At 48.0% G+C, this 10,532-nt stretch overlaps 1 long non-coding RNA gene across 1 annotated transcript; it reads left to right on the top strand.

Annotated features, from left to right (window-relative positions):
• The first annotated feature begins 6,512 nt into the window (after window positions 1–6,512).
• Window positions 6,513–10,123, top strand: LOC135575628 (uncharacterized). Its single transcript, XR_010466765.1, has 2 exons — window positions 6,513–6,632; window positions 7,975–10,123. It is a non-coding gene; the product is annotated as an uncharacterized LOC135575628 (long non-coding RNA).
• Window positions 10,124–10,532: the final 409 nt, after the last annotated feature.

The raw sequence follows: 10,532 nt of genomic DNA, 5'->3' as shown, positions 1-10,532 counted from the left end.
AATTCAGTATTTGGCAAACCATGCTGAATTAGAGCTGGGTGAGCAGTAGGAGAAATATTAGAAGTTAATTGCTAACAAGTTATGTCACTGAGCATTTGTATTCCAAATTGGAGCTCACTAGTGAAATGCAGCCCCAGGAGGGAGAGCGGAGCAGCATCCAGCTGGGGACATGGTGCCCTTGCCTTGGCTGGGTCCTGGTCACCAAGCTCTGTGGCAGGTGTCTGACTCAAGGGCTGTCGTTGGAATCCTTGCTCGGTGCTCCCGAGGTTCCCTCCTCAGGCTGTGAGCCAGGGAATCGGGTCTATCAACCGACAGGCTGTTTGTTTTTCCACCGGCTGTTTAAATCGCACCAGCACTATCAGCGAAACCAGGTCTGCTCGTGGCCTCCTGGTCGGCGGGTGCAGGAGGCTCCGACCTCCTGCTCCTGCGCTTTTGGAGGGTGGGGGAACATCTTGCACGAGTTTCCGCAGCACCAAACACAAGGTGACCACACTGTAATGACCTATAAAGGCAAGCCAGCCCTACAACAGCAGCTCTATGTGCGTGGACCTGTAGTAGATGTAAAAAATATTGCGGAGGAAACTGTATGATCGCACAGCTGGGGTCACCAAGCTTTTCAGTGTTCCTGCCCTCGCTCTGAAATGAGGACAGGAAAATGCCTTTCTTTTGGAGGGTGCTGTTTGTCTGGTTAATGCTTTGCTATGGTCAAGTGGGATGTGACCAGTCTGGAGCAGCTTTGAGGAAGGTCCAGCTTTGGACCACCTGGAATTTTTGCTCTGGAACCTTTTGGCGGTTGGTTCAGTTCTGCTTATTCCCCCCTTGCCCCAGGCGGAGGATTCACCCGCTGGAGTTTCTGCCTGTGCTGGTCTTCATGATCAACAACCGTCCTTGATCGACACCCTGATAAGGCTCCAGGAACCAACTTGCCCAGCGTTGATAAAGCTCTGGGTGCTGGTGCCCCAGCCCGGCGCGTGGGCACAGCCTGGAACAGCCGCTCAGACCCAGCTCTGCCTCTGTTGCTCCCTTTATCCAAGCAAAACCAAATGCAATCTGCTCGTGTGTGTGCTGCAAGAGCCCTGCCAGAAACAAAGAGAAGTTCAAATATTTGCGTTGGGTTGTTACTCTTTCCATCCAGGCGATAAATGACAGGCTGCAGCGGAGTCTTTTGCCGCTGAGTTGCAACGTTTCCACCGTACAGGCTCCAGCTTCGCAACCTCAACACGGTGAAACACCCATAATCAATAGTTGGGCTTTAACTTGGGGGAAAAGGACTGAGGGTGATTAAAATATGGGCTTTTAAAAACATTTAAAATGGTCAGTTTCCCTGTGTCAAATGGGAAGTGTCTGCTCTTTGTGTGTGGATTCCTGCAGAAAAGCATTTTCACCATTAATCAGCTCTGTAACTTATTTCTGCCCTAGTGCCTGGGATGCAGGCTGTGAGTCTGCATGCAAATATTCCAGAGATGTGTTTCTTTGGAAAGCCCCAAGCTCAAAGCCACGGGAAGGCCTGAGCTTCTCTGGGGCTGGAGCTCTTGTTTCCTTTTGACGGAGTTGATCAAGGAGCCACAGATGTCTGTGAACAAATTAACCCGTGAACTTCAGAGCTCTGCCTCTTGCTATCTGGGAAGCCGCTGTGCTTCAGCCCCTGGTAAAGCTGGAGCAGAGCGGTGGAAGAGCCTGTGTCACTTCTTACGGTGCTGCTGGCCGTTCCTGGCACCAGTCTGGACAACCGTGTGTGCTTGACAAATTCCCATTGCCTTATCGAGTTAATTTGGCATTTTCCATTACTCTCACCACCGGTTTTCTGGCTCAGAAATTTCTTATCAGGAATTCATTAGCTCCGAAATGTAAAGAACTGACTCTTCAAGCTTAAATACCTTCTATAATTACCTTCTCTTTCTGTTATATTTTAGAGGATACCTCTAGTGTTTCCTTTTACACAGCAGGCAGTACGCCCCTAGTATTATGACATGGAGTTAAATTGTCTCTGCTTCAGGTAACTGAAAAACTATCAAAAATCTCAAGAGCTTCAGGACAAATAAAACTAGTGCTGGAGATAATGGTTTTTCTGGCTTCCTTTCTTGTCCTGTTCATTACAACCAGCAGCACTAGTGGAGTCTGCTTCAGCTGCTGTTTGTGTTTCCAGAAGGATCCGTTTTGCGGGCTCTTTGGGCTCCCTCCTGCTCGCTTAGGTCGCTCCAGAGATCATGTCAGAGCCGAGGAATCTCCTGGGAGCCTGTTTTGCTTCTGGGCTCAGCCTGGCGCTTGACACTCATGCCTGTCGGGGCTGTCATAAAGTGTGTATTAAAATGGAGATGTTTCAGGCAGAGTAGAAGGTGGGTAGACACTGTATTGTCCATATTAGAAATGTTTAAATCCAATTTATTAGCACAGCCTGACCCTCACATTCACTGACTGGCAGCTTTGAGGGTAGCAGAGGGGTAATTTTTTCACTGCCTTTGGGCCTTTAGCACTGGCAGTGAGTCAAGGTCAAGGACACAACTTTGCCAAATACATTTCCTTTTTCAAGCTAAATGCAATACAGGTTTAAAACAAACCCTTTGCAGAGGCTATGTATGCATCACTGTCTATGTAAAAGCAGTCGATTAACAACAGTTCTTGCAATCAGCACAAGGAGCACTGCTGGAAACTTCCTGGAAAAGCCTTGTACACAGCAAACCTGCGACCAGGAGCTGCATGATAAGGGATGAGGAGCAAAGAGGCCTTGGCTTCTTGGATAACAGAAGGGGAAAAAAAAAAGGCAGATGTCATGCACATCAGCAATGCATAAGTCAGTCATTTTGTGTAGTTACAGAATAGGTTTAATGCTGGCTTTAATTATCACACTCTGTCAGCCTGGAACAGCTTCGTTACTCACATTCTCACCTGCCAGAAGCAACCGGGTGGGTGTTCTGGATGCTCTGTAGCCCAGTGGTTCTGCGTTCCCACCTGCAACCTCTGGTGCTGCAGCCTGACGCTGGCAAGTCTGCTCCCAACAGCCAAAGAGCTGGCAGGAGCTTTGCTGAAGAAAAGCAACGGATGGCCAGCCTAAAACCGCAGTGTGGTGTGCTTGCTGTTCAGGACCCGTCAGCAGCGGTGCTGAGTAACTCGCTGCTGTGGTGCGCGGTGATGCCTCTGCACAGGGACGCTGGGGCCGGGCAGGACGTGTCCCGTGTGATCAGACAGCGTGTGCCTCCTGGATCACAAGGGAACTGGCTCAACGATTGTAAGGACACTTGATTAATTGTCTAACAACAGATCCTCGATGATTCAGATGAGACTATACTTACGTTGTTAGAACGGCATCGTTTGCTCCAGGGCCTGTTTGTGCCTGGTCTTCCTAACTGGAGCCAACCACAAAGGATTTCTCTGATCAAACTAGGCAGGTTGGTTTGGTGTGGGTGGGTCTGTTAGTAGCAACTCCTCCCCATCAGTGACAGTGCTGACTTGCAGTGATTGGTGATGTTTGTGTATTGTTTCTGGTACTTTAAAAAATATATATATATTTCTTTAAATGCTGATGGGGTGTTCTATTTGGATATGGGGGACCCTTCCTCTGAAGCTCACTGTGAGAAAACCCAAACCTCTAATCCGCACCTCCCAGTTCTCATGCACCACGACCAGAATGAGTACAGACGCATGTGAGAAAACGCATCTTGCTGTGGCAGTTCCTGCTGCTCGCGTGCAATGGCTTTGTCTGTGTCAGTCACAGGGACGGCCCATCTGCGCCTCACGCAGCAGCCTGTGCCATCCAGGTATCAGCAGATTTTATCGTGGCCTTAGTTCAGTGTCCTGTGATGCATTAAACTGATGCCACAGTGGTTACATGTGTCTTTCAAGTTGATTTTCTTCGTAAGCATGTTGGCTGGCATTAGCCAGGTCCTCTGCCGGCGCAGGACAAGATCATTAAAATTGTTTCAGCTTGCTGAAGCTCTGGGCTCCTATAGGAGTGTGACATTAATTTGAGTGTATTTTATCATGTGGTTCATTTAAGGCTACACTCTGGTTTCTGTGTATTTGTCTGATAAGTTTCATTTATTTGCATTAGAATGGAAGAGAACTGCATTTAAATCTAAGCTAGTATTAATAGCTCATTGCATGTGGTCACACTTTCTGTAACTGGATTACATTAATATCGCTATTCAAGCCTTGAAGCTGCAAAAAGTGTCCCATCCTAATTACACAACCTCAGCTGAGGTCCCTTGGTAATAAGTGAGCGGATAAAACTCTTCCTTACAAGTCCCTCACCAGTCAGAAAGAGGATGTTGGTATCCTGCATATTATGTCATGTTAATTTTAAAAGGCTCTTGTCAACCAAGAACCCAATGGCTTTTCTTCCCTCTGGGTTTTGTGAGGTTAATCCATGAGTCACGGAATATTTGACTACAATTCCATGAGTCATGGGAAGCTCCAGAGCCCTCATAGCTCAGGATGATCTTGCTGTCCAGTACTGCCAGGTTAGGTGTACTCACAATGCCTATATATATATATATATATCTCGTGAATGCATCCTGCAACATTCTATAAATAAAACCAGCATCCTCTACTGGGAAACATGAGAGTTAACCTGGCTTTTTAGGAGAACAACTCTCAGGGCTTGTCCCCAGCCCTGGGGAGAGCATGAGCTACAGACAGAGGATTGCTAAATCAGGGTTAGCCTGTTTCCTCTTGCTTTCATTCAGATATCTGCTTTTATCGGCGATTGTATCCCAAGGCATTTGACAAAGGGCAAATGACAAATGCTGAGATGTGTGCGTTTCTGATCTTTAATTGAGTGCAGCCATTACTGCATTACAGTCACCACCATCATCAAAGTAGTACAGGAATAATTGTGAGAAATTAGGTCTTCAAAGATCTTACCATTTACACAGATGAGGCAAAGGGGGAGTTTGACATCTTAGCAGATCAGTGTTGGGCTTGGGTTTTTTTTAAATGAGTTGGAAAGCATTAAACGCTACAGAAACTCCTCTAACGCTCCACTGGAAACTTTTCTTCCATGTCACTCATTGCTTCAGCGTTCTGTGCTGGAGAATGGTCCCTCTGCTTTCCCAGAGCTGTGCAAGGACGAGGGATCATTGCAACACGGGGTCAGATCCCGGCTGCTGCAAACAGCAACATCCAGACTCACTGCAGGGCGCAGCTGTGCTAGGTTTTACATTTCTGTGAGGCAGCCTGTCCTTGTCCGTTGTAAACGCTGCCTGATAAGAGGCCCAGAGGAAGAGCCTGGGTTTTGTTCTGTTTTCCCAAGTGATCTTGCTTTGTACCTGTAGGAGTGGGGTGAGGATGATGATAACTCCCAAGGCCTGAGTTAGGAGTAACCGCTCGTCTTGACTTCTAGGGAGAGAAACTCTCAGCCTCTGCCCGCAATCAAAACACTGGAAACAAACCACAGAAAGGTAGAGAGAGCTGGGCACGACACAGCTGGCTGGTCCAAAGCCACGGTTTGGCCTTGCCTGTGTCATTCCCGCCAGATGTTGGCCCAGAAAGGCTCCAGCAGTAACAGTGCTGTGCTCCCTCCTGCGCCCATGGAGGGGACAGACCTCCTCCCCGGCTGCTGATGCTTTTTATGTCTTGTCCTATCTCCTGTGGACATTCCTCACTGTTACAGCTGTTATCTATGTGTGTCTGTAAATAAAGGAAACGGTCTTTTCTGCTCTGGCTGTACATGGAATGAGCAAGGCCTCGGCTGGACCGATGCCTGCTTGAAGTTGTATGTGCTACTGGTCTGCTTGAAAACGCAGACGCCTCCAAGCAGGTTAGTCATAGAGAGGCAATGTTCATTACCGTCCCTTCCCAGGTGGAGCTGCAAGCAGCCATCCCGGCGAGCTGGCCCACGTGCTCCTGGCGTGCCTCCCGCCCCACCAGCCTACACAACGAGCACTGCTGGGGGAAGGAAAGCAGGAAATAAAAGCCTGAGAATCCCTTTTTTAAGCTGTTGCAAGTCTCGGACTTTCCAGGTTCCCAACAGAGAGGAAGGGGTGACTGTTTCTATAAGCCTGCACGCTTCTGTGGCTCTTTACCTGAAGCCAGCAGGGAAAGGGTGTTAAATCTGCTTTCAGATGGGCAGGTTTTGGAGCAGGAAAAGTGATGAGGCCTCAGATTAATAACAGGACAGATGCAGGCTCTCTAGGAGGCAACTGCTGACTTCTAATATTTTAGCTTTCATAGGTGATTAAGGCTGCTTTCGAGAAGGTTAAAGAGAGCTGAGGTGATAAATGCGACTTCAGTGTCCCCCAGGACTGCTTTGGAAAGACTTTCTTGAGTGGAGAGGTTCTTTTTGACCATGATTTTCAGCTCTCTCCCGGAGAAGGAGGTAGTCCACAGACCTGGAGGTCTCCCCTGTATGAGTCATGCCCCCTCCTCGCCCTACGTTGGCCCTGCCCTGTCTGGAGATAAGCTCAGGCTGAAGGCTGAGCAACCCTCTTCTGGCCTCCTAAACACAGGACTCCGTAGATGTGAAAGATAAGGGACGTGACACTTGTACTCCTCCTCCTGCCGTGAGCTGAGCGGTTATTTTTAACACAGGCCACCAAAGCAAGGGCTGGTGATGAAGCACGTTGGAGCTGCTGCAGAGGATCCTGTAGCCTTGAGCGGGCACTGGAGGGTCCCGGAGGAGCAGGGCAGGGGCTGAGGTGAGGTCCATGTCCGTGTCCCCTCTCAGCAAACCTCGGCTTCACCAGGGCTGACACGAGGGGTCCCACAGGTGGCAGGAGCTGCAGCGTGTGTGGCTGCGGGGGGAGGCTGAGCGTGGTGAGCGGGGACAAGGTGACACCTTGAGAGGAGCTGCATGGGGATACCTGCTGGTTTATGGACAAGCAGTGTTCGTTCTGGCAAGAAATAGCTTCCAATTAGCCTGAAAACAGACTGCTCTGGGTGGAGGATTTGCAGACTCTCTCTTATTTATTGGCAAACCCCATTTTAATACAATCAGCCACTTGACAGGCAGGGTAGGTAATGGTCTCCGATGTGAGCACTGGCAGATTTGAACAGAGTAGAGCCTGTGGTGCCCAGAGCCCTCTGCCAGCAGCTGAACCGCATCTGATATCAAAATGCAAGGGGAACCCAGAAAGCCCCTTGCCAGAGCACCTTGCTGAGTACATTAAAACGTTGCCTTCAATAATTCATAAAATCTGTTCAGTGAGATGGTGGATATGTGTGGGAAGGGGGGTAATAAAACACCTCAGACCTGGCCTGCCAGGATAATTGAGTGGCTAGTTAAATCTCTCAACAGTATTAATCAATAAAGGGGCCCACAGTGTAAATAAATCTAGAATGTAACATGACGGGGCTATGGAAGTGCATGGAAAGCAATTCTTCCTCTCCTGTGCACGACGCCAGGTGCTGTGCTGCTCCAGCAACTGGTATGTGAACAACCTCACTGCTCTGACAGATCAAACATCCAGCCTTCCCAGCTGTGTTATCCCATGTCTAGATGTCACCTACATGTCTTCGATTCAGCTGTGCATGCAATGGAGGGAGCAGCTGGTTGTGACAGGCAGGGAGCGCAGTGTAAACTCTGTCACTCAGCTGAGTGCCTCCAGTTTCAGTGATCGAGAGCTGCCGTCATGAGTAGGGGATCACTCGCTTTCTAAGATAAAAGCATTTTACCAGAGCTGGAACCCTGTTTCTGCAGATCTCTCGTGAGGTATGAACAAATACTCTTGATATAACGTACACTGCTGCTGTGAATTTACAGATGTTTTGAGGCCTCCAAATTAATCTACTCATCCATCTCCTCCAGGAATGCAACACAACACGGCTGTGCTCCAAACTCACTTACCCTGCTGTGACTTTGGTGCAACGCTGCTGCAGTCTGTCTCACCCTTACTGTAACTGAGCCAGAATCCAACCCACTAACAGACATCGGAAACAAGTACCATTAAAAGATATCATTTTAGTTTTCCATTAAATTCAGTGTGCAGCTTCCCTTGTATTTGTTAACACTAGGCTAATATTTACTTCTACCATTTACAGATATTTGTGGACCTTCCACATATTTCTTTCACCAAACCGATTTTCAGCCAAGCACTGCATATGTGGTTCCTTCACTCCTTCCTGAAGAATTTGGCAAAAATTCCAGCATTCAGGTTAGCGTTGGCTCTGCCCAGATACAGCACTTACGCTCAGCTATTAGGATGTTGGTGGAAAGCGGATGTGTAACTGTTTTAACATGTCTGAATTTGAATCAGATTTTGAATCCGCACAAATACAGTGTCTGCTCTTCATCCAGACGTACTCTGAAACCAAGCCATACCTGAGTCTTTCCTCTTGTGCTGCTCTGTCCATCTCTTGGCTATGAAATACCCAGGACAGGTTTCAAGCACCCACTTCTGTGAGGAAAACGACTCGCCCAGCAGCAGCACTACCTCCGTGTACACCCATGACTGTGCTACAGCTCGTGTTAAAGCTCATCTCTCATTTCACGCAGAGATGTGTGGCCAATTAACAGGCTCAGACCATGTGCAGTAGCTTGTCCAGTCACATCTTGCTCACGTGCCCGAGCCTATTTCAGCATTTCCCTTCCTGCAGAAGCACTGATGTGGTTTCCTGGGCCCTCGGTGCCCCTGTCTGCGAGGCGATTGCTGTGATACAGAGATTACACAGGAGAGCCGTGGAGATTCCCTCTGTGTCAAGCAGAGCTTTGATTTCCAAACACAGACGCACAGCGAGGGAAGAGCTTGCTCTTTGCTGTTGCACCTGGCCGAGGATTCCCCCGCGCCGTCCAGACCCCGGGTCAGCTCCACGCGTGGCCACGGCGAGGCTCCTGCTGTCCCACGGGACAGTGTGGGGAACACGGGAGTTTGCTCCTTCTTGCATAATCCCCTCATGTTTCCGTAGCTTTAACCAATTCTGCAGCACAGAGGTGGTGTCAGAGATAATTCTACGGTACCCTTGCAGCCCAGAGGTCAGGATGGCACCCTGGGATTCTGGTAGGTAGAAAGAGCCATATTGATGACTACGGACTAAAACACGGTGTCAGAAAAGAGTATCCTCTGTCATCAGCAGATCAGTTGTCTGTTGCTTCCCTTGTGTGAATTAGAAAAAAAATAATGGAGAATTTCAAGAAAATATTCCAAGGTTTCCCACAGTCAGGTGTATGCTTATGTTTTTCTGCACCCATCGTAAATCACAGCAGTAGATCTTCCCGCACTCACGCTTTGCATTAGTAAATTGAACTATATGCTCTGTCCCCTCAAAGATTAATGCCTCCATCTGAGGGAGTAGCTGCATACGTGCCGGTGGTAGCACTCTCATCATTAGCAAATGGAAGACTGTGGGAGGAGAGCAGAATTTGCATGTGCTGGATGTTGGCCTGAACATAGTCACGCTGAATTCTGGACATCAGGGAAGAACTGATAGAGCACAAGCGTTTAACCAGCAAACTACAGGGGAAAAAAAAGAGGAATGCTACTTCTAATTAAAAAGCTTTTCAGCCACCTTTGCTCCAAAATGAACAAATGTTTTGCTAATACCACATGTCTGCAGAGTGAACTCCAAATATCTCAAAACTGTACTTGCTGTCAAGTGGCATTACATTTGTTAGTCGTCCTTGGGTAAGTTTCTAAATCTTTGCAGAAGTCTGCAATCTTTTCACTAGCCTATTTTTGGATGGCACATTTGAGAGACATTTAACTGCTACAAATGTTAACCCATCAGCTCAAAGCAAGTGTCGTGACTCGTGTGTGCACGTGGCATCTGGTACAGCTTGGGCATGGCCCTTCAGAGACCTCCGAGCACCTTCACGACTCCTGTGCGACTTTGGAGCTGCCCAGTGACTCTTCAGGCTTGCTTAAAAACAAACCCGGTTTGCTTGGAATACAAACAAAATGCCAAAAGAGAGGAAGCTGTCTTGACTGCCCTCCTCGGTATGTAGCACCAGGATGGTGATAGGAAAGGAAAGGCAGAAGCACCTGTGGCCACCAGAGATTTCACCGCAGCTCTTGCAAAAGTGCCCTTGCTAACCATGGTGCTCTGGCTGTTCTCCAGGGAAGGATACAAGATTTTGCCTGCCTAGAAATCATTTCAAAACATTGTCTTCACTTCCTGCCTTCAACTTTTGCAACCGTTATGTTCTGCATTACAGTGGCTTTTAACAACTGGTAAAATAAATTCCTGTGCCTGACATTTGCCAAGCAGCTTGATTTTATTGCACCTTTGATGATGTTTGCCATTTTTACCGGTTTGTGTGTTAACTTTTTAATTAACCCCTTGTGATCATTGACAAACATCTGAAATTGTGACCTCACGGATGGCACAGGCCTGGACGGGAGGAAGAAAACAAATAGTTAAGTTTACAATAACAAAGGTGCTCTAGTAATGTTTTGGTTTAAAGGCTATTTCAACAGATGCGGTTACCAAATTCCCATTGAAGGATACCCTTATCGCTTTTACAGTTCCCACTAAGCACTAAATAATAACTGCTGGAATTTGAGAGGCCAGTTACCACCAGTCAGGCACTGCTACTTTTATATCAGTGTTTGCTATATGCTGTCGTTTTTTCAACAAAACCTTTAGTGCAGGATGGTACCTGA

Source organism: Columba livia, chromosome 17 (assembly GCF_036013475.1).
Source record: "Columba livia isolate bColLiv1 breed racing homer chromosome 17, bColLiv1.pat.W.v2, whole genome shotgun sequence".
In the NCBI taxonomy this organism is placed as follows: Eukaryota; Metazoa; Chordata; class Aves; order Columbiformes; family Columbidae; genus Columba; species Columba livia.
Note: the sequence above shows the minus strand (reverse complement) of the source record. Positions and strands in the feature narration are given on the sequence as shown.